At 58.4% G+C, this 21,431-nt stretch overlaps 1 long non-coding RNA gene across 1 annotated transcript; it reads right to left on the reverse strand.

Annotated features, from left to right (window-relative positions):
* Positions 1-18,197: 18,197 nt before the first annotated feature.
* Positions 18,198-20,869, reverse strand: LOC307114383. The gene is made up of 3 exons (XR_013815005.1): positions 20,612-20,869; positions 20,356-20,481; positions 18,198-18,404 (listed from the first exon to the last, which is right to left on the reverse strand). It is a non-coding gene; the product is annotated as an uncharacterized lncRNA (long non-coding RNA).
* Between the last annotated feature and the right edge of the window lie 562 nt (positions 20,870-21,431).

The raw sequence follows: 21,431 nt of genomic DNA on the forward strand, positions 1-21,431 counted from the left end.
ATAAATTCTTTAAATAGCAAGTGGCAATAACCCAGTGACTTCTTAATGGCCCATTGAGGCGCTCATCCGCTTATTGTTCGGAGATTTAGAATAATGGCCTCCCTCCCGAGGGCCTGGCACATGACCTCATGGAGGGAAGGACCCCGCAGCTTCGAGAGCCAGGGATCCAGCCGGGTTAATCCAGCTGATTCAGTTCCAGGCACCTGACCTCGGAGCCAATAATAAAGTGGGGTTTTTCTTTCTTTGTCTTTAAATCCACGTGTGGTTCTGTCCTCGCAGCACAGACGGCAAGGCCAGTTTGGGTCCGAACACCCAGCAAAGCTTATAGCATTCTCTGGTGAAGACATCGGACCCACTGTCTTCGTCTCTGCGCCCTCGCTTCAGCCGGTCACGCATGGACAGGCGGCCGGAGGCTCCGAGCTCCCTGCAGCCGGTCCCACTTGGCAGGAGGCAGGGGAGGAAGTCTGGGGACTCAGGAGAACCGGAGGGGCCTCCCCGCGGCGCCGCCCCCACCCCCGCCTCAGATTTGCGATGCTGGGGTCCGAGCCACCTTCAGGGCCACCGCATGCACCATGGCCGAGCCCTTGCGTGTTAGGAAGCCCCCGTCAAGTCACGTCTGACAAAAGCTCAGCACGGGTCCCGGCGAAGGACAGGACTTGAGTTTGCACCACGACAGCTTAAGAAAGGACCTTCTTGCCCGGCCGGCGTGGCTCAGGGGTTGAGCGTTGACCTATGAACCAGGAGGTCACGGTTTGATTCTCAGTCAGGGCACATGCCTGGGTTGCGGGCTCGATCCCCAGTTTGGGGTATGCAGGAGGCAGCCAATTAGTGATTCTCTCTCATCGTTGATGTTTCTATCTCCCTCTCCCTTCCTCTCTGAAATCAATAAAAATTTATTTTTAAAAAAGAAAGGACTTTCTTGGCCCAGAAGGGAGCCCGGGTCATGGCCTGGCTCCTATGACCCGTATGACAGACAGCCCTGAAGACGTGTGGGCCCCACGGCTGCCCAGGGAGACCCGTTGGCCTCCTAATGTCCCCAGCGATGAAGCATATCCTGCAGCGAAATGGGGCAGGGTTTGCTCTGTTTGGCCATAGTTCCACGAAGAGCAGGAAGTTTCCGTGAATGGAGGAGACCCATCAACCCAGCCCCCATCAAAGCCCTCGCCTGTGTCTCTAACCACACGGGGTAATTTTTTTTAAGTTTTAAATTATAAAGTGACTAGAGGCCCGATGCACGAAGATTCGTGCAAGAACGGGCCTTCCTCCCCCTGGCTGCCGGCACTGCCTTCGCTCTAGCCAGAGTCGCCTTTCCGCCTTCCCACACTGCCCAGAGGCCTGGAGCAGCTGGGGTGGTGCAGAACGCCCCCGTCCCACCCCGCCCCCGGCCGCTCGGAGCCTGCATATGCAAATTAACCCGCCATCTTTGTTGGGTTAATTTGCATACTCACTCCTGATTGGCTGTTGGGCATCACGAAGGTACAGTCAATTAGCATGTTACTCTTTTATTAGTGTAGATATACGCCATAGAAGTCTGTCTGCATGGCATCATCCTTCCCAAGGCTCCGACTTTGTTCAGGCGCAACCCCTCCCCTCCATGCCTGGGGGCTCCAGAGACAGCCGGCCCCGCCACAGCTCTGGCAGGTGGCCAGGGGAGTCTAAGGCATCCCTTCTCCCGGGCACAGCTTTAGGAGTGGGCCGGAGACCTGCAGGGGCTTCTAGAGGGTTCCTGCACTCTGGAAAATGAGACCCCACAGAAGGGAGGCAACGTTTCTGTGTCTGGACGCTGCAGTGCCCACTCGGGCTCCCGGGACTGCTGCATGTGGGTGCCCACGGGGGGACCAGGCATCCATGGGGGAGGGGGTGCTGGGCACAGGCAGGAGAGGGGGACGGAGGAGAGTGGGCCTTTAGTGGCGTCTCTGACCCGCCACACCTGGGCCTCCTTCGCCGGCCTCCCGTCACCTGCACGCATGTCCCCGTTGCGTAATCCAGTGTGAGGAAGGACTGTCTGTTCCCTGTGGCTGAGAGCAACCTGGGCACGTGCCACCTCAGAGTGTCGCAATGCAGGAACGCAGAGAACCCGGAAAAAAAAAATCCCTCTAATCCCCTCGTCCAGCAGTAATCACAGCCTGGTTTGTTGCTGTTCCATCCCTTGTAAACCACGGCCTAGGTGGTGCTGAGTGTGCTGGACAATTACTCAAGGGATAACTAACGATTCGAGCAGCACCCTGATGCACGGAGTAAATGGCCCCTGGGACCCAGCCCGCAGCCCGGCCTCCATGCGTCTGCTCCGGTGTTTTCTGCCACGTGGGCTGTTCCCGACTGACCAGCCCCATGACCTCTCAGCCCACAGGCAGGTAAACTGTGGGGTGGCTCAGGCCGGCTAGGCGCCGGGGCTCTGAGGAGGGACCCAGAGGGCTGGGGAAAGGTCTCCACTCCCGGCGCCCGCAGAGCTGGCCGGGCCAGGGTGACAGGGCAGAGACCCTGGGCTGGGGCGCAAGGCCTCTGGGTCTGAATTCCTGGTTCCCCGCTGAGGGCTGTGTGGCCTCGGGCAGGTCCCCCGGCCATTCTACCAGGTGGACCGGTCAATAATGCGGATACTGGTCAATAATGCGGATACCGGTCAATAATGGGGATACCGGTCAATAATGGGGATACCGGTTAATAATGGGGATTTTGTAATCAAAGAAAACACGGTAATTTCAAGAGAAACATCAAAAGTGCTTTATTCAAAGTAACGTCCATCGCTAGCTACACATTTCCCCCATCTTTCAGGTAATTTGTGGATACCGTCCCAATAGAACTTTTCTTGTTTTGAGGCAAACCATTCAGAGACCCAATTTTCCACTTCTTAGTACGTTTTGAAGTGCTGCTCAGAAAGTGCGTGTGCCATCGATCGGAACAAGTGGTAATCTGAAGGAGCAAGGTCTGGTGAACACGGAGGGTGGGTTAATACTTCCCAGGCAAGACCTTTTAACGTGTCTTTAACTGGTTTTGAAGTGTGTGATGGTGCGTTATCACGAAGCAAAATTACTTTGCCGTGTCTTCTGGCACATTCTGGTCGTTTTACAATCAAAGCGTGGTTCAAATTGACCTGGAAGTTCTTTGCCTTTCACATCGAAATCATCACTTTTAAAGTGTTTAAACCAGTGCTCACAAGTATCTTGAGATGGAGCATGTTCACCATAAGCTTCCCAAAGTATATGATAACTTTCAGCAGCACTTTTCTTCAAAATAAAGTAATGAATTAAAACTTCCCGCAAATGCTCTTTTTTTGGGCACGAAATTCGACATTTTTAAGTGTAAAAATATTTATGATGTTAACACCTTCAGAAAATTTGACATGAAGTTTTGAAGCTTGCTGTCAATACAACAAAATAGCATACATATCAAATTGCATCTATATCAACATATGTGTACCTCCATCTATTGAAAAAATCTGCATTATTAACCGGTACACCCGGTAAGTATCTCCTCCTCCGTGAAGTGGGAAGAAAGACAGGTAACAGTTGCTGTAAGGGTTAGAGACGATGCACCTGGTAGGGCCCCCACAAATGGTAGTCGTTCTTCAAAATACTTGCCAGCTTCCCACATCTCTGTCTGGACTCTGCCACTTCCTGGGCGCCCTGCCCCGCCCCCTGCCGTCCTGGCTCCCGCCGCATCAGCCAGGCGTTCTTAGCTGCAGACAGTGGGACCCACTGGAGCTAGTGGGTGCCAGCGGGGAGGGGGAGACAGAGAGCTCACAGATGCGGGCCCTGGTCCGGCTTCCAGAACTGGGAGGAACTGGCTCCCGGGGGACCTGCCACCTCACCAGGGTCAGGAAGCTGCAGGGTCAGCTGCCGCCTTGGGTCCTGCCTGCGGACCCAGCTCCCTCGGGCATAATCCACGCCACCAACACGGCGCCCTGCTGCCTGCGTCCGCCCCGGGGAAGTCGGCTCCGAGGGTGTCTCCTGCCGGAGCCGGGAGCGTGGGATTCGCTCATCTGACCCCAGCAGGCCCTCGGTTTCCACGGTGGCCTAAAGGGGACGGCCGCAAATGGAAACCCGATGACACGCAGAGTGTGGGGAGAAGGGCGAAACCTCTGGGCAGCCTGGGCGTGTGGGTGGGGGGCAGGCAGGTGCGCGGGCGGGAAGGTGCGTCCCTCTGTCCTGGTCCCGCGGACAGACGGACACTGTGACACCCTCCAGTGACCGCCTAGCCGGGCTCAGACGGGAGGCAAAGCGTGAGCCACCCATCCTAGGGGCATGTGGGAGGTGTGTCCTTCATAGCTGACGCTTAAGAAGATGCTTGGGATGGGGTTCAGGGCACGCCCCTCCCCCCCAATATGGCACCCGGCATGCCGAGGACTCAGCTGACGGAGTCTGACAACAGCAGAGGCAGGAAGCCCTCTCTGACCCCCACTCCCTCCTCTGAAACTCCACAAAACCCTGGAGGGAGCGGGGCCCGCCTGACACCCCCAGAAAGGAGCACCCTTATTTCTGAAGACAGAGGGACGGAGAAGAACCCAAACAGGCCTTGCTCCGTTTCCCTGATCCTAACCCTCCTCTTCCCCCTCCCCTCCCCCTCCCCCTCCCCCTCCCCTGCCTGCAGGAAAGCACTCAGCTAACTGCTTCTGGGCCTGCTCCTCCTCAGGAAGGCTCCCTGGTCACGAGACTCAGTTACATAAACCTCTGAGTTTGCTCCTGTTCATCTGTCCTTGTCAGTGTAACGTTCAGGTCCAGCCAGGGACCCTGGGAAGGTGGCGGAAAACCTGTCCCCCCGGGCATGTAGCTCTCATCTGCCGGGAGCTTGGGCAGCCTCAGGCAGCGCAGCAAACAGCGCCATTGCTCCGGGCGCAGCAAAGGGAGCCGTGGTCAGGAAGGGCTGCAGGCAGGCCAGCAGCCTGGGCAGGTGCCCGTGGTCAGGCCCCGGGGGGTTCCTCCGCTTTTCTAAGCGGCTGCCTGTTTGCCCGCGGGATCTGGACGTGTCGGCACAGGCTCTGGCTGGGCTCACAATCCCAGCCTTTGCGCTGAAGTGAGGGACCCGGGGGTTGGAGAGTAGGGTCCGGGGGTCACACACATACTGGACGTGGGAACTAGACGTGAGGCCCTCTCCTTAGGGATGAGACCCCATGCCCTGCGGGTGCAGGGGCCACTGCAGTCACTCCGCGCTCGCGATTCCGTGGGCACTTGCTGTTCTGACACTTCACACGGAGGCAGACCAAGCCCCCGCTGGGCGGCTCCGCTGGTTAGAGCATCATTTCTATACACCAAGGCCGCAGGCCCGACCCCAGGTCAGGGCACGCACCATGAACGCAGAAGCAAGTGGAACAACACATCAGTGTTTCCCTCTCCCCCTGTGCCGCCTCTCTAAAACCAATAAAAAGCTGTACGTCAGAGCAAAACAAAAATAAAGATAAACGGTGCTTCTTGCTCATCTGAGAGCAGGCGTCCTCGCCAGCACCCAGCCCGCTCTCTGGGGGACACGGGCTCCATGGCAGGGTTTCCGCCGGTCTGTGAGCTGATCGCCGCCGTGCCCGGCTTTGCTGCAGGGCGGGCAGGGGCCGGATTCGCCCAGAGCCCCTCAGGGACGGGGCCTCGGGGTCTTCCCCGTCGCTACGTGCAAAGGCTCATTTTCCTGGACGCTCAGCTGCCCCTGGGACCCACTTAGGAAGGCGCAGAGGCGGGCGGGCGGACGGAGGTGGGGGACGGTTACTGGAAGGCACCGCTCTCCCCGCCCCCGGCCCCCGGGACCGCCTGCCAGTCAGGCCTGAGTATACGCGCTTCCCAGGCCGCACGCACCTTAGAACAATGCCGGGAAGGAGGCCTCACTGTAGCCTCGGCCAGGGCCAGGCTCTCCCTGGGTGAAGGCCACCCCTGCCCCCGGCTGGGCTGGGCTCGCTCAGTCCCTTCCTTCCCGCTGGACTCGGTGGCGCCCAGACTGCGTTACGTAACAGAGGTGTCCCCGGTGACTCGGGAGGTGTGGGCTCGAAGGGCAGTCCCACACGGAGACCATTTACGGCCTCATTCCTGAGCCACATTCCTTTCCTTCACGCCCTTCTAATTACGGTGACAGGCGGACGCGCCCGCGCCCGGACAGTTTCGGTTTATGCCTGTTGGGTCAGCTGGTTAATAACACCCCTTTTCACGCTCTGAACGGCGGCTGGGCGGCTGGGCGATGAACGCCCCGGTCTGTTTGAAACCCTGGCGGACGCGGACGCGGAGGGGGACAGCCTCCCTGGAGGCGCGGACCCAGACGTCCCGGGCCAAGGGGGAAGGGACAGGGAGACGCCCTTCCCACACCCGCGAAGGAGCGAGGAGCCGCAGGGCTCCGGGCAGCCCCGTGGCCGCAGCTGCCGGGCACCGGGCGGGCGGGCGGCCTGGCCAGGCGGACCTGTCGGCCTGCTCAGGGTGCCGAGGCTCCCAGAATCCAACCATTCCTGCACCGTTGACCCTGAAGCTGACCTATGCTCACCTTGCTGCTGGCCTCCAATCCCCAGGCCTCTGGTCATGGGTTCGAGAGAACGTCCGTGCCCCGAGCGGAGCCTCACCGTCTGCCAGGATGGCTGCTTTGGGGGCCTCCTCACCGCGCCAGGTCCTCTCAAGCCCGTGGTGAGGCCTGTTGGTCCTGCCATTCTAATGATGCTCCCCTGGAGCGATGGGGGTGGAGGGGGAGGACAGGGCGTGGTCTTGAGAGTCTCAAAGATCTAAAGCCCCCAAACTAAACCCTCCCCACCCTACCCCCCAAGACCGGCTGTAACGAGGGGCTTTCGAAACCCCCCAGCCCTGCCGCATGTTCCTTCTGCGGAGAAGGCGGGGGCCACGGGCTGGGTGTTTTCACTGTTTATGGGGCTGGTTCTCCTGGGCCTGCGTTGGTGACGGGTCCTGTTCAGGGGAAACACTCCGTAACTCATCAGCTCTGGCTAAAAGCTGCGGAGCTCACCAATCACCATGAGGCTGTCAAAACAGCCCTCCAGCCGGTGAGAAGAGCTTATCGGGGCTTTTTCAAATGCCCATCTTCTGTGAAGATGCTGGTGGGGTTTCTGCATGTACCCCCAAAAGTGCCTCTTCAGCAGCGTTTACTGCAGAGAACGGAGAGAGACTGGAAACTAGGGTGACGGCATTCAACAGACGCAGAGGTAACCATTAGGGGGATGAAAGCATGCTTCAGGTTTAATCTGTAAAGACGGGGCGCTGGCCAGGAATCACTGCCCAAAAATTCCCCACGCACATCCACGGCGGTGGGCGCAGACTCTCAGCGCCTGAGGATCCTGCGCGGGGGACCTCGGAGAAATGCGAGGAGGCTGCGGAAATGTCCCGGAACGCCAAGATCGTTTGAACACGCCGTTACTGACAAAAACGGCTCTTCCAATTCTAAGTCAAAACCCTGACTTGTTAGCGAATGTGTGGCTGTGCCAGTTCTGACTTGTAAGCACAATGTGGGACAGGGATAAAAATAGGAGATTTCAATGTTCCCGGGGCCCGGGAGCCCCAGGCTGAACACCAGGCCCACCCCGCCGCCGCCCGAGGACTCAGGTCCCGGGCACACGCCTCTCACCCTGTTGCCTCTAGAACGTTGAGGCTCTTCCACCCGGAAGGCCGTCTTCCTAGCCTCCACCTCTGAAACCCACCCATCCCCCTGGTGAGGTGGGACCAGGTACAAAGGTCGGCGTGGGTCCCTCCCGCGGGTCCTGGGGCCGGGGTTTGCTCATGTTACCACACTCGCAGGAGTGAGTCTACGAGGCGCAGGCTCGCTGCACACCCACTCCCCCCGCAGAGAGCCCCCCAAGGCATCTTCCATCCAGAGCTGTTGTGGGGTTCAAACCATGGAGGAGTCAGAGCTTCATTCCTCTCTGTGGCTGTTCCCTGCCCCCCCTGAGCTGACTTCCAGGACGCGGGAGCGGGTGTCAGACCCAGGGCGCTGCTGTCTGCCAAGGACGCGCAGACACTTGGAAAGGTCTCCCGCCACCTCCCCACTGGGATCTTGTTCCTTTTTACTTGGGAAACAAGGGCTGATTTTTCTGCGTTTCGAGAAGAGAACTCGCTGCTTTGGTTGCAATGACAGACAGGGTCACCAGAGCGGACAACGCCCCTTTTCTTAAGGGGGGCAGCCTCAGCGAAGGACGGTAGCCGCCCCCCCAGAAGGCCCCGAGACCCCTTCATCACACACACACACACAGAAGAACAAGGGTCTGACCCCCAAAAGAGCCTGAAGCAATGGGGTCATCGACGAACACCCCTGGCCCGAACACAGCTGCCCAGGGCCGACCCAGGGACCTGGAGTGCTAAGCTCGCCCGGCTGTGGAGACACCCTGCCTGCCGCTCCCGGTGGGAAACGCCCGCATTCGCGGTTACCAGCTTATTTGTAACCGGTGGACGTCAGGCGCAGGGAGGAGCCGGGAGGGGGCAGTTTGCTCGCGTGAGTGACGACGGGCAAAGCAGAAAGCAGCTCTGCACCCGAGGGTGATGGCTGGGCCTCCGGGAGCTGCAGGGACTGCCGGTGTCTGAAGTGTGAGCCCGACCCCTGAACCCCCAGGTGGGCTAGTGGGGTGCTGGGACAGCCTCACGTACCACTGATGTTCAGGCGGCCACACACACAGCGTGGGCCAGGAGGCGGCCCCGACATGGCATCACTTCCTGTGACTTACCCGCACCCACATTTAGCGGCCAGGGACCTCTCTCGGGGACCAGCGGCTGGTGCGGGGAGTATCCCCGGCCTGGGAGGAGGAGGTTGTTTACAGCGGTGTCCGGGGCAACCACGGCCTGGAGTGAAAACCCAGGGAGAAGAACTGTCAGGTTTCGCGGCCACCGTCCTAGGACACACGCACGGGGCCTCACGGACCTTCATTCTTGAATCGGTGTTTGTCCCAAACACGGTGACCACCTCGGCCCAGCAGGGTCAGGGGTGGGTGAGCCGGGAACACTGGGGACGTTCTCCTTCCACCTCATTCTCCAGCCGGTGACCCAGAAAGCGCCCTGGAGCTGGGCTGGAGGGGAGCAGCCGGTGCCAGCCTCACACGCTGCGGTCCGGCGGGCAGGGGGGCGCGGCCTCTCAAGGACACGGGCGGTGACCAGGAAACCCCACAGGGACAGGAGCGGGAAGGTAGCCCTGGCGAGTCGCCCCTAATCCGTTCCCACAACGTAATCCGTTGGTTTCGCCTATTTCTGAAATTCGGAAGCAAAGCATCCTTCTATTGCAACACTTAAACGTCAAAGTGTGATGCAACGTTTAAGCAGAAAAGCTGTCGTCCCGGGTCCGGGTGAGGCCGTGCACCCCTGGATCCGGGTGAGGCTGGGTCCCGGGTCCGGGTGAGGCCGCGCCCCTGGGTCTGGGAGAGGCCACGTGCCCCTGGGTCCGGGTGAGGCCACGCGCCCCTGGGTCCGGGTGAGGCTGGATCCCGGGACCGGGTGAGGCCGCACACACCTGGGTCTGGGTGAGGCCACGCGCCCCGGGGCCTGGGTGATGCTGGGTCCCAGGTCGGGGTGAGGCCGCGCGCCCCTGAGTCCGGGTGAAGCCGCGCCCCTGCATCCGGGCGAGACCTAACCAGAGGGAGTCAGACCTGCATTACCACCATTTGTCCACCATCCAGAGCTGAAAAGTCAGTGTCGACATGTACACATAAGGAACTGGTGGACATTGAAATTGGGTCTCAAAAGAACTGTTGGTCCAGAAAGAAACTTACTACAGACTGATTCATTTGCCTGTCAGCATAACTATTATTGCTCGTCTCACATTCGGTTCTTATATTTCTAGTAACCCATGATCTCACTCATCTAGGGGAAATGATGAACAACATAGACTGATGAATAAGAACAGACCCAGAAACAAGGAGGCATCGATCGGACTGTCGGGCCTCAGAGGAAGGGTAGGAGAGGGTGGGGGTAGGGAGGAGAGATCAACCAAGGGACTTGTGTGCATGCATACGAGCCTAACCAATGGTTAAGAACAACAGGGGGGTGGGGGCATCCGTGGGGAGGCGTGGGGGATGGGAATGGGGGGATGAGGACAAATATGTGACACCTTAATCAATAAAGAAATTTAAAAATAAATAAATAAATAAATAAATAATAAAACAAAAAACAAACAAAAAAAAAAAACAAGAAAAGCTGTCTTTCTGGACGAGAAGGTCATGTGCATGTCTGGAGGGAGGTCATTTGGTGACCTCCAAATGGCAATTGCTCAAGGCCCGAGTGCTTTTTAAATCATCTTTTTGGGCCCTGACCTGTTTGGCTCAGTGGATAGAGCGTCGGCCTGCGGACTGAAGGGTCCCAGGTTGGATTCCGGTCAAGGGCATGTACCTTGGTCGTGGGCACATCCCCAGTGGGGGGTGTGCAGGAGGCAGCTGATCAATGTTTCTCTCTCATCGATGTTTCTAACTCTCTATCTCTCTCCCTTCCTCTCTGTAAAAAATCAATAAAATATATTTTTAAAAAACAAAAAAATAATAATCTTTTTGGATGTCAAAGGCTCGGAGGCTGTTAGCTGCTCAGGGCTGCCCCACGCCTGGGCTGACACGCCTGGGAAAGACACCATCTGTACAGACAACTGCGCTTTAGCTCTCATCTCAAAAGCGGTATGTGTATGCCCGCAACGACTTCAGGGGTCTCGGGGCCTTCACTCTGGGGCGGGGGGGCGGGGGGCCTACCGTCCTTCGCTGAGGCTGCCCCCCTCTAAGAAATGGGACATTGTCTGCTCCGGTGACCCTGTCTGTCGTTGCAACCAAAGCAGCGAGTTCTCTTCCTGAAACCCAGAAAATACAGGTAAGAGAAAAGGGGTGGGCTGACGACCCTTACACTTAGAAATTCGACGTCTTGACTTTTTATTGTGGCCCCACCTCCAAAACTGGAACCTGCAGGAATGTTCGGTCACATGACAGGGGAACTAAGGCTGCAGATGGAATTCAGGGTGCTAATCAGGTGACCCTAAAATAGGGCGAGATTAGCCTGGGTTGGCCAGGAGGCCCGGGCACCACAGGGTCCTGCCCACACGGTGACTGCAGCTCAGGGAGAGGGGGCCTCGAACCATGACGTCATACACCTGTGTCCTGTTAGGCCACTAAGCGTGGTATTTTGTTACAGCAGCCACAGGAAACGAAGACCATCCTTTCAGTTCCTTTTCTCTGCATATTTTCACCAAAAATCCTGGACCGCACTGTATGTAACATTTTGAATCATCTCTGACAAAGCACAGCATCCAAGCGGGAAGTCACACATCCTCGGCACACGGCGGGACTAGCTCAGAGACCACAGCTCCCACCACGACCTCTAACACAGCGGCCCCGGGGATCCTAGGCCCCGTCACTCCCTCCCCAAAGGCAACCTCTCTTGACATCTGCACCACCGCCTAGCTTTCCTGTTCGTGAACTTCGTAACTGGAATCCTACACGCACGCAATGTTTTCTTTTTTATTGAGGGAATATTTACAGTGAAAAGCACGTGTTAGGTCTGTTTTTCACATACACAAGCGGACACCAACCTACACCCTGTGGATGGATTAAGATAAGGACCTGTTGCCTAGCAGCCAGTGTGGCTCAGTGGTTGAGCATCGACCTATAAAACCAGGAGGTCAAGGTTCGATTCCTGGTCAGGGCACATGCCCGGGGTGCAGGCTCGAACCCCGGTGTGGGGCGTGCAGGAGGCAGCTGATCAGCGATTCTCTCTCATCATTGATGTTTCTCTCTCTCCCCCTTCCTCTCTGAAATCAATAAAAATATATTTTTTAAAGAAAGATAAGGGCCTATTCCAGAAGCCCCCCTCCCCCTGCCCCGCCCACGTCCCAGGCCCCCATAACCAATTTCCCGACCCGCACACAGCATTCCCGCTGCCTGGTTTTAGACTCTGTGTAAATGAAGCCACAGTCCGCTGAAACCTGCCTTTCCCCTCGCTCATCCCAAGCCCTTTCCACTGTACCTCACGTAACTGACCTCCCCTTTGGGCCTCTGGTTGCTTCCAGTTTGGGCTAATTTTGAGAATTAAGTACCTTTCACTCCGAGAGGGTGTAGATCTCTCTGGCTCCTCCCACGGTCCTCACACCAGCCACTTCCGTAACTGGTTGTGCAAGGCCAGGCTCTGACGGGAAACTGAGGACTGTCCCCCCGCCCCCTCCCCAAGACGACGGTCTTCTTAGTCCCACGACGCAGGCCACTTCCTCCCGGAGCTCAGTCAGGGGGCTGAGGGCTTCCTGTTCTCATGCAGGAACTGTCCTCTTGTGCTCCTTGGAAGACAAAGAAGCTCCTCAGTGAACACCGAGTAAACAAGTCCACTCCTCTCTCCTGGGGAACAGACAGAAGGCGACGGCGAGGCAGTGTGCCTGCAGCCGGTTCCAGCGATTGTGCTGTTGGTACAGGAAGTTCGGAACTGAGCAGCACAGGGTATTCCAAGGAAAATATTTGTAAGCCGACAAACGCTGAGTTATGATACCACTTTCCAAAAATGTGCAGATGGGGATATTCGTGTTCTACTGACTTGGCTGACGTCGTGGATGACTAGCTGCTGACCTGCAGTGAAACGGGGGACCCTGATGGCCGGGGACGAGCAGTGTTAGAAAAAGAAACAGGCCAAAATGGAGTCGCTTTGGCTCAGCCGCGTCAGCAAACCCAAACCTTATAACCAATCTGAGTGCAGTTGCAGCTCCTCCCAGGAGTGCAATTTCAAACCAATCAGTCTGGAAAGTCCTGATCGATCCTAGTGAGGCGATCTGCCGGGTCAGGCCCTGCCCTCCCCTCCCCGCAGGGACCTGGCTAGAAAGGGTCCTTTCTCTTCTTTTGCCGACTCCCTGCCCCACCCTTCCAGCTGTAAGACCCCCGGAGCTCCCCTCGGCTGTCCGACGGGATGCGCCCAGCTTGTAAGAGCCCAGCAGACACCTCCCAGTTTACTGGGTTGAACGCTGTCCTTGAACAGCAGACACCAAGTACCCGTGGGTCATTTTGCTCCTTTTAGAACATGCGGAGCGGTAAACGGTTCCAAGGCCGGGTATGAAAAATCATCGCTACAGGAAGTAGACCATCAGTCACTGGGAGGCAGTGAAACAATCTGATTAAACATCCTTCACGTCACCATCGTTTCGGTCTTGAGACGGTTTGAACAGAATGGAGATGAAATAACATTTGGAGTGAAACGACGCCTTTATACAGTAATCTTCTAACACTGGGGCCCCACCCCTCTGGCCTTGTCTCATTTCATTTACCTGCGAGCGTGTGCACGCACGTGGGAGTGCGGGGGCAGAGGGGCTGAGAACAACGACATAAATGTCAACCCCATCCTCACGTTCAGAGACTGTGGAATGAACCAATCAGCAAAGGCCCTTTGTCACAGGGGCTTCTGGTGCCACTGATGGCGCTGGAACCTCTAAAGTGAAGCTGGGACATCCCCCCCCCCCCCGCCCCCGCACAGGTCTACAGCTAGGGGGGCTGAATAAATTAAGAGCCTTCACCCTGCCCCAGAATCTGAAGTCATTAAGACTCGCCCTGCGGCCGCTTTTCTCCAATACACAGTGACCGTCCCCGATGTAAATTACCCCCCAGGGATGAGTGAACTCCTGCAGGTGACGCACAGCCATTGCTCTGGCGCAGGGTGCAGCTGCTGACTGGACACAGTGTTCCCAGGGGACTCGGCTGCCGGGGAGGTGAGGGCAGGGCAGGGGGAGGGGGAAGGGGGGAGGGGGGGGACACGGCTCTGGACTGAGGCCGGAGCCCACTGTGTTCCTGACTGGGGGGCAGATCTGAGTCATTTAAATTTCCCCTTCCTCGGAGGAGGGGTGTGGAGGGTGATTTCCTTGATTATTAGCAAAATTAGACTAAAAAAAGGCAGGTGAAGGATTCCAGAAGGAGTTCTATTGTTTTGCTTTCTGAACTCTGCTATCTTCCTAAAAGCAGAACCTCCCACAGAATTCGGTGTCATAAACCCCCTCCCGAGGCGGGGTCACAGCCTGGGAAGACTGACTCCGGTCACTGGCTAAGACACGCACCACCACACACCCCTCTAAGCCCCCATCCCCTGCCTGGGATAAGTGTCCAGGGCACATGACAGTGCCCACCCTGGCTCCGAGGTGTGGCCTCAAGCCAGCAGCTGGGCTGGTGAGAAATGCAGGGTCCCAGGCCTGCTGCCCAGACCCTGCCCGACAGACCCAGGGGATTTGTGCGCGCACTGCTTGGGAAGCGCTGAACTAGGCAATACACGCAATTATGTTCTTAAAACAAAAATGCCACTGTACGGGCTTCCTGACCAAGTCATGTGCCTTACCAAGACAGACGTGATGCCGAGGTCCCAGAGGGCTCCTGAGATGAACACCTGGTCTAACCAGGCGTGGGACAGAGCCCTTGGTACGACATAATGCACAGCCTCCTCTGGGATGAGACTGGCATCCCTGATGCCATCTGCAAGGCTCCTGGGAAACCAGTCACCCGCCCAGCGGGCGGTCAGGACCTGTAGCCAGCGGCCCTTTTCGTGTGTAGCTGACGGCGATGACCCGCCCATCTCCTGGGAAATCCCCCTCCCCTGGCACTGGGGACTGGAACGGAGCTTGAACACAGACCACAGCGGAACGCCTGAAGCCTCCCCCCCATCTGTGAAACGGGAGCGGACAGCGCACTCACTGTGCGGACCCTGTGTGCCGTTGGGCCGAGGCTCCCCGGACAGGAGGGGGGTCAGCGAGAGGTACAGGGGAAGCCAGCCAAGACGCAGCAAGCCCACGAAGGGAGAACCAGAAGGAAAGCAGAGAGCTGCGCGCCAGGCGCTGGGGCCCCGGCAGGTGCCTCACACACACTGACTGCAACGCAACAAGCAACCCCCAGGGAGGGTGGGAGGGGACGCCGCGGAGGCCGCGGGAATCCACCGGAGAGCAAGTCCGCAGGCAGAGGCGAATGAGCCCAAAGGAGCAGCACAACCTGCTACTCAGAACCGGGCGGCGGGATGTGTGTGTGTGTGTGTGTGTGTGTGTGTGTGTGTGTGAACTTGGAAGACCGAGCTAAGCGACCTGAAAACGGTCCTGGGGGAGGCCTGTGGGAAGGGTGGGCGGGGCGGGGGCGGTTCCCCCTCAGCCTCTGATCCCGCGATGACAACACTGGCGCATTATCGCTTCGGGGAAATATTACAGTCAGACACCAAGCAGTGAGACACAGTTCAAACGACCAGAGGAAGTGAACTCTTTAGTTCATCTTGACTTATTATCTTCTTCTCACCTCCCTCACTGACCTGCGGAGGGCGGGCTGACGGGATTTGGAACAAAGACAGCACATCGGTGAGGCCGTTCGCGGGAGCTTTGCCCACAGCTCACGTGGGCACACACGTCAGTGTGACTTAAAGAAATGCTCCGCGGGGGGCAGCCAGCCTCGAGCAGGGTCAGTGTCAAAACCCCAAGTCGTGGCTTTGTTAACAAGGAGTCTGTGGTGCCAGGGAGGTACGGGTCTCATTTTAATTCCACGCGACGTTCTCAATGTCCTGCTGATGGCGGCTGCCCTCCTGAAGCGGCGCTGCGATCCACCACACTGCGCGGCGGACGGGACGGCCCGGGAGACACGTGACCCTCCGGCAGCTCATGCGGCTCCGCTCTAATTAAATCTGCAGTGAAGAACGGTTCCCTGTAGCTGCATAAGCCGCCTGAAGAAGGACTAGGACAGTAACTGTTTTAGAGGCATTCACTATGTGCACCCACACTGGGCCCGGCCTCGCAGGGTGCCGGGAGAACGCACCGGTAGCCCTCCGGACAGCAGTTCACACGATTCATTAAAACTTACCTGCCCTTCGTGGGAACAGCAAGCACACAGTTCCTCCGGGGTGCGAACAGGCAGGAATGCAGAGGGGGGCTTCATGGGGAGGCGTGCATGGCGCCAAGGGGCGGAGTCCCTGCCCCTCGAGGTGGGCAGACACGTGCAGGCAGGCCTCTGGCTTCACCTCCGAGGTGAAGGCACGAGGTCGGTGGCAGGAACTGACCTGTCACATCCAAATGCTGTTTTCCATGTCACTCGCCCCCGTCAGGAGTCAGCAGAGCCAAGAGCAAGCCTCCTACAGCTGCCGGGGGGGGCGGGGAGTTCCCTCTGCAGGCCTGGGGTCGGCTCAATGGGCCAATCTGTCAGCACGGACAGGAAGTACTTCTAACGCAGCCTGCCGTTAGGGGGAAAAGGTCCCTAAAAGACGAGGAGAAAATGAGCTGATGCTCCTCACTGTAAAAGCCAACCTTGTCTACAAGGCCCTGCGAGACCTGGCCCGGCTCCCCCCACCTCCTCCCACCCCCCTCTTGTCCACGCTCCTCGGGACTGGCTGGACTGGCTACCTGTGCGCTGGCTGTTCCCTTGACCTCGACTACGCTTCCAGGCTGTCCAGACTTACTCCGACCTTAGGACTGGGGCCTTTCCTGACTACCCTACCTAGAAGTGCATACCCACCCCCCCCCCCGCGCCCCCACCCTGGCCTGTGGACTCCTTCTCCCAAAGCCCTCGCACCTCCCCTCCCCTCACTGGGAGGGAAGCCCGAGGTGGCGGGTGGTGAGTGTGCAATCCGACGTCTGTCTGTCCGTCAGAAAGCTGTCTCGGGCTCGGGCGCCAGGGAACACTCGGCTCTGCTCCGGAATCACACCGCCAGAGCCTAAGCCTCCTTCTCGGAGTCTACGGCACTTTCTAACGGGCGACAGCCAGCCATCGAAGCCGCACCGGCTCCAACCACCTTCGCTCGGTCTGACACGCCCCTTTCGATTCCCAGTGTGAGCAATGCTCCGGCCGCCCTGCAGCCCCTCTACACCGTGTGACACGCTGGCCGGGACTTCAGACACTGGTGAGCTGCACCGGCCCCTCTTCCTCAGGCTGCGCTGAGTGAAACCGGCGTCGTCACCCGCAGAGAAGCTCCACGCAAAGCCACAGGGAACGCACTCTCATCCCCCATGGCCACGGGCCCGGCCATGTCCCATGACTGTGTCTGGTTGGGGGGGAGGGGGGAGGGTCCACGTGACATCATAACACTTCCCTGGAACTGTATGCCACCGGGCACCCTGGCAGATTCTGAAGAAAGAGCCCAACCCTGCAGATGAACTTCCTCCATGACTTCCCAGTGAAATAAGGTCCTGGCTAAGTTACAAAAGAAAACCCCAAATGCTGCAGCAAGTTACAAGAGGACAGTCTGGTGTGAGGCCGCGCCCCCTGGTGGACAAAGAGAGAAGTGTAAGACCTTGACTGGCTGTAACTGTTCCTTAGCCTCCCCTGCTTAGGATAGTCCCTCCTCATCCTCACCTCCCTCTTCTTGGCACCCACCAATGGGGATACTCAGTACCCTCCTCGGTCGATCAATGTCCCAGCAAATGAGAAAGCAGAGGCAGGCGAAGGACACGCGGCTCTTCGTATGCACCGAGTCACGCTAGAAATACGAGGCAACAGCTCAGGGGAATCTGATCGGGACCTAACGGTTCTGATTAACCTGCCAAACCAAAGGCTGACCCGGCTCCCCACCCGAGAATGCAGACACGGGGCCCACAGCTGCTAGGCCAGACTGACACCAGGCCCGACAGGCAAGGCGGCCCCGCAGCCACCGTGAGGAAGCAACATCTGCACTCGAGAGGCAGCGACCGGGCACCCACATTTATTCCAGAAATACCAGTTATGTACCCAGTACCCAGCACCCGCCACCTCTCACACAACGTGTGACAGGCAATCATTGCACTTTCTCCCTCGAAAGACAAAGCATGTAGTCAGTGGCCCAAACGTGAACACGACGAGGGTGAAAAGGCCCAGAGCCCACAGAAACCCCGCCTCGGGAGCAGGCAGCACCCCAGACCCCGAGCTCCCACACAGCAGCACCCGGACGGTCAGAGCTGGCAGTGCTCTGGAATTCCAGGCAAGGATAACTGACGATGAGCGACGGTCACGCACACGTCCCAAGTGCTCCTGAGGCCACTGGATCTGCTCATGGCGAACCCTCGCCAGGCCCACCTCCACTCCTGTCACCATCACCATCGTTGGCCCATTTTACCGAAGAAATCAAGGTAAACGGACGTGGCTCCTCTGAACAAGGTGAACACCACCCTGACCTACACCAGCCACCCCTTCCCATCAGCCTAGCAGGGCGATGGACATTTCTGGACAGTTCACGCTCCAAGGGTGACAGGCCCCCAGCGCTCACACTTCCTGTGGAAGTGGCTCTGAAAGTCACTTTCCTGGGGAACAGTGCTGCCATCCACGGGTCTCAAAAGCAGAGGCGACGCACAGACACACGTCACTGGCACAGAAACAAAGGGAGTGAAAAGTCTCCTCGGAGTCCGACTCCATTTATTCACATCCATACAGAACGGGGCTTGTGCAGGCAGCATTCCAAAACGAGGGGGTCAGCGATTCAACCCAACAGACCGGGCAGGTCCTAAAACCAACAATGACATCTCAGGCCCCGAGGACCAGGCAGAAGTGAAATCAGGTTCTCGCAGCACACACCGCTGTTCCGGAAACGCACCTGCGAAGAAAGTGCACTTCGTCAGTTTCCATCCTACTTCAGAGCCCAGCATTCAGAGAAGCTACAACTTAGTGCCACCAAGATCTAAACTCCACCTCCATCCGTAATATGATGTGGACGGTGCCCGGGGTGACCCTGCTCCCATCAGCCCCTCCTCTTTTCAAGTCTTCGGGGTCCCTGACCCCGAGGGCTGGTACCTCCTACTTCCAGGCAGTGGACTCCCCTGCCCATCCTCTCCAGGCTGCAGCGTGCACACGGCCCCTGGGCCTTCCCCGGGAACCGGCCTGCCCTGACACAGCCCCCATCACCCAACACCAGCCTCCCATTCCTGCATCTTCTTCCCTTCCTCACGCCATGTTTCCCCAATCCTTCCCCAGCTCCTGAGCTCCCCACATCCTCTCAAGCACTTCCGAGCTTCCTGCCTTTAGTCTCGTTTCATCAGCTGCAAACAGCCTTTACGGGGTCACACCCTGATGGGTCCCCCTTCCCCACGTTCCAAGCACTTACTGCCGCCGCCTCTCCAGATCTAAGCCCTTGCCACCAGGGACCACTCTTCTTTACACCCTGCCTGGCTTGGTCAGTGCTCTGACCACCGCAAGCGCCGAGATGTGAAGATGTCACTCCCTGTGTGCTGGCACCAAATCAGGCGAAGGCGGAGAGAGAACGCCGCTTCCCAAGGCGCAGGCTGACCCACAGCCAGTAAATAAACTCGCGGTTCCACAGCAGTCACTCCAGGTGGGATCCTCGGGAGGTCAACACGGGCTCTCCCCAGAGCGAAAGCCGTCTCGGCCTTCCCCGGGGAGGGGGAGGAGGAGCAGGAGACGTAGAAGGGCACCCGTGTCATGATTCCCGTGGGGTGTCACACGCCCTCCGATACACTCTAGCCCGCACTGCCCAACACAGCGGAAAGTCAAATTCCTGCTCCGTTTTAAAAACCAGCTCCTCAGTGGCACCAGCCACACTGCAAGTTGGTGGCCGCTCTACCGGGCTGTGAGGGTACAGACCATGCCCATCACTGCAAAATGGCCTGTGTTGTTCTGCAAATAGTGTTCTTCTGAAATTACAGATTTCAGCACAGCACCCCTGTTTAAAACCCATGACGACCCCCATATTCTTAGGAAAGACCCAAATGCTCCCGTGAGCCACAGGCCCTGCGTGGTCCGGCCCTTCCCCACCTCCTCCGCTTGCCCCCCACCGTTCTCCACCTTGCTTTCTCGGCGACCACGGCCTTCTTTCAGTTCACCCTCCAGCCACACTTGCTAGACCACTGGGCCTTTGCACATGCTGCCCCCTGGCCTGCCCACCGAACTCCTACTCATCCTTCAGAGTCCATCCTCAGGAATGCCTTCCAGCCTCCTCCAGGCTCCTGGGGATACCCGTTCTCCTGGAAAACCGTGCTTCCCTTCCGAGCAGTCCCCTCACCCTCCTCAGCGCCATCACCTCGTCTCTCCCACTGGGCTGTAGGCCCTGAGAACAAGGGTCAGGGCTGCTTCGCTCACCTGTGCCCCTAAAAATTAGGGTGGTGCCCGCCCAAAGTCACAGTAGACTATTTATTTATTTATTTATTTTAAACAAGCTTTTATCTTTTTTCAAATTTCTTTACTGATTAAGGTATCACACATTTGTCCTCATCCCCCAGTAGATTATTTATTGAATCGACACTGTTCATAGGTTTTTGAAAACGAACTGCTCTCTGGTTACTAACCACAGCAGTTCTTCCAACGTGAGGTCTTGTTTGCAGTATCATACATGATCATCAAACTGCTTCTAGAATGTTCACACCTGTTACTGCAAATTCAAAACCCAGGAAGAGCTCCTCCCGGGAATTTGCTTTAGGTCAGGGTAGGGCTGCCAGGTACGAGGCTGCACCCGCCACGGGGCAGGTTCAGCAACACAGGAGCCTTTCCCCAGACCACGCGCCTGCCGACACCCCGCCCCAGGCCTGACATACCTGGATCCCCCACACCGCGCTCGTTCCAAACGCTCTCATCACGAGGAGCAGGAGGCAGCCGTCGCCGCACGCCTTCTTCCCCAGCCGCCGGGGGCTGGCGACTCCTCGTTCTCCGAGGAGAACACCCTGGGGGGAAGAGAGTAACAAGGAGGATCCGATTCATTCGGGGTTCACACGCTCCCCGAAACCGCGCGGGCCGCCCAGCCGGGGACCGGAGGCTTTGCCGGCGTCTGCGGCGCCTCCTGCAACCGCTCACCTCAAACTTGGGGGCCCGGCGTCCGCCCAGTTCCCGCGGCCTCCTCGGTCCAAGTCCCCGTTGCTAGGCTGGGAGCCGTCGCTGAAGTCGCGGGCCGCGAGCACGGGCCTCCCGCCATAGCGGGGCTTCGCTAGCGCCGGTGGCGGCGACAGGCCCGCGTCACCCCGGGGCCCGGGCCGGCGACCGCCGGAGCCGAGCAGGAACCTCCCCTCGGACACGAGCGAGCACGCGCCTCCACATCCTCCTAGCCTCGCGCCGAAACCCGAGAACACGCGTACTTCCGGCCGGAAGTGGCGACTTACCATAGAAACGGCAGCTAGAGGGTCGCCCGCGGCTTTGAAACTGGGTCCTCCAAGGCCGTCTTAAAGGGGCCGCAGCCGGCGGGATGTTGGTTAAAGCGAATGAGCGCCTAGGCCCGAGGGGAGAACCCTGGGGCAGGAGAAGGAGGAGGGAGACCCCATCTCTCGGGAGCCTGCCAGGTGCACGTAGCTGAGCGTGCATCCTCCCCTTCCTCCTCCTGCAACCCTGTGAAGGGAGCGGGTGCAATGATCACCCCTGTTTTCCAGGTGAGGAAACCGGGGCGCCAGAGACGTGGAGTCCCTTTCCCAAGCTCCGCCAGCCGGGAAGGGGCTGCGCCAGGCTCCAGCCCAGCACGTGCTCTTCTCACCAGCCGAGGCGGCAGGAAGGAGGCAACTCGGGACACGGGTCCCATGGCGGTGGCGGCCGCCTTTGCCTATTGGGACGGTGGGATGCTGTCTGCTGACCGTGCCTGGTCCAAAGAGGGCTCCAGGAACGGCGGCTTTGCTCCTCTGCAGAGGCG

The sequence above is a fragment of the Cnephaeus nilssonii genome, assembly GCF_951640355.1.
Source record: "Cnephaeus nilssonii genome assembly, chromosome: 19".
Taxonomy (NCBI): Eukaryota; Metazoa; Chordata; class Mammalia; order Chiroptera; family Vespertilionidae; genus Cnephaeus; species Cnephaeus nilssonii.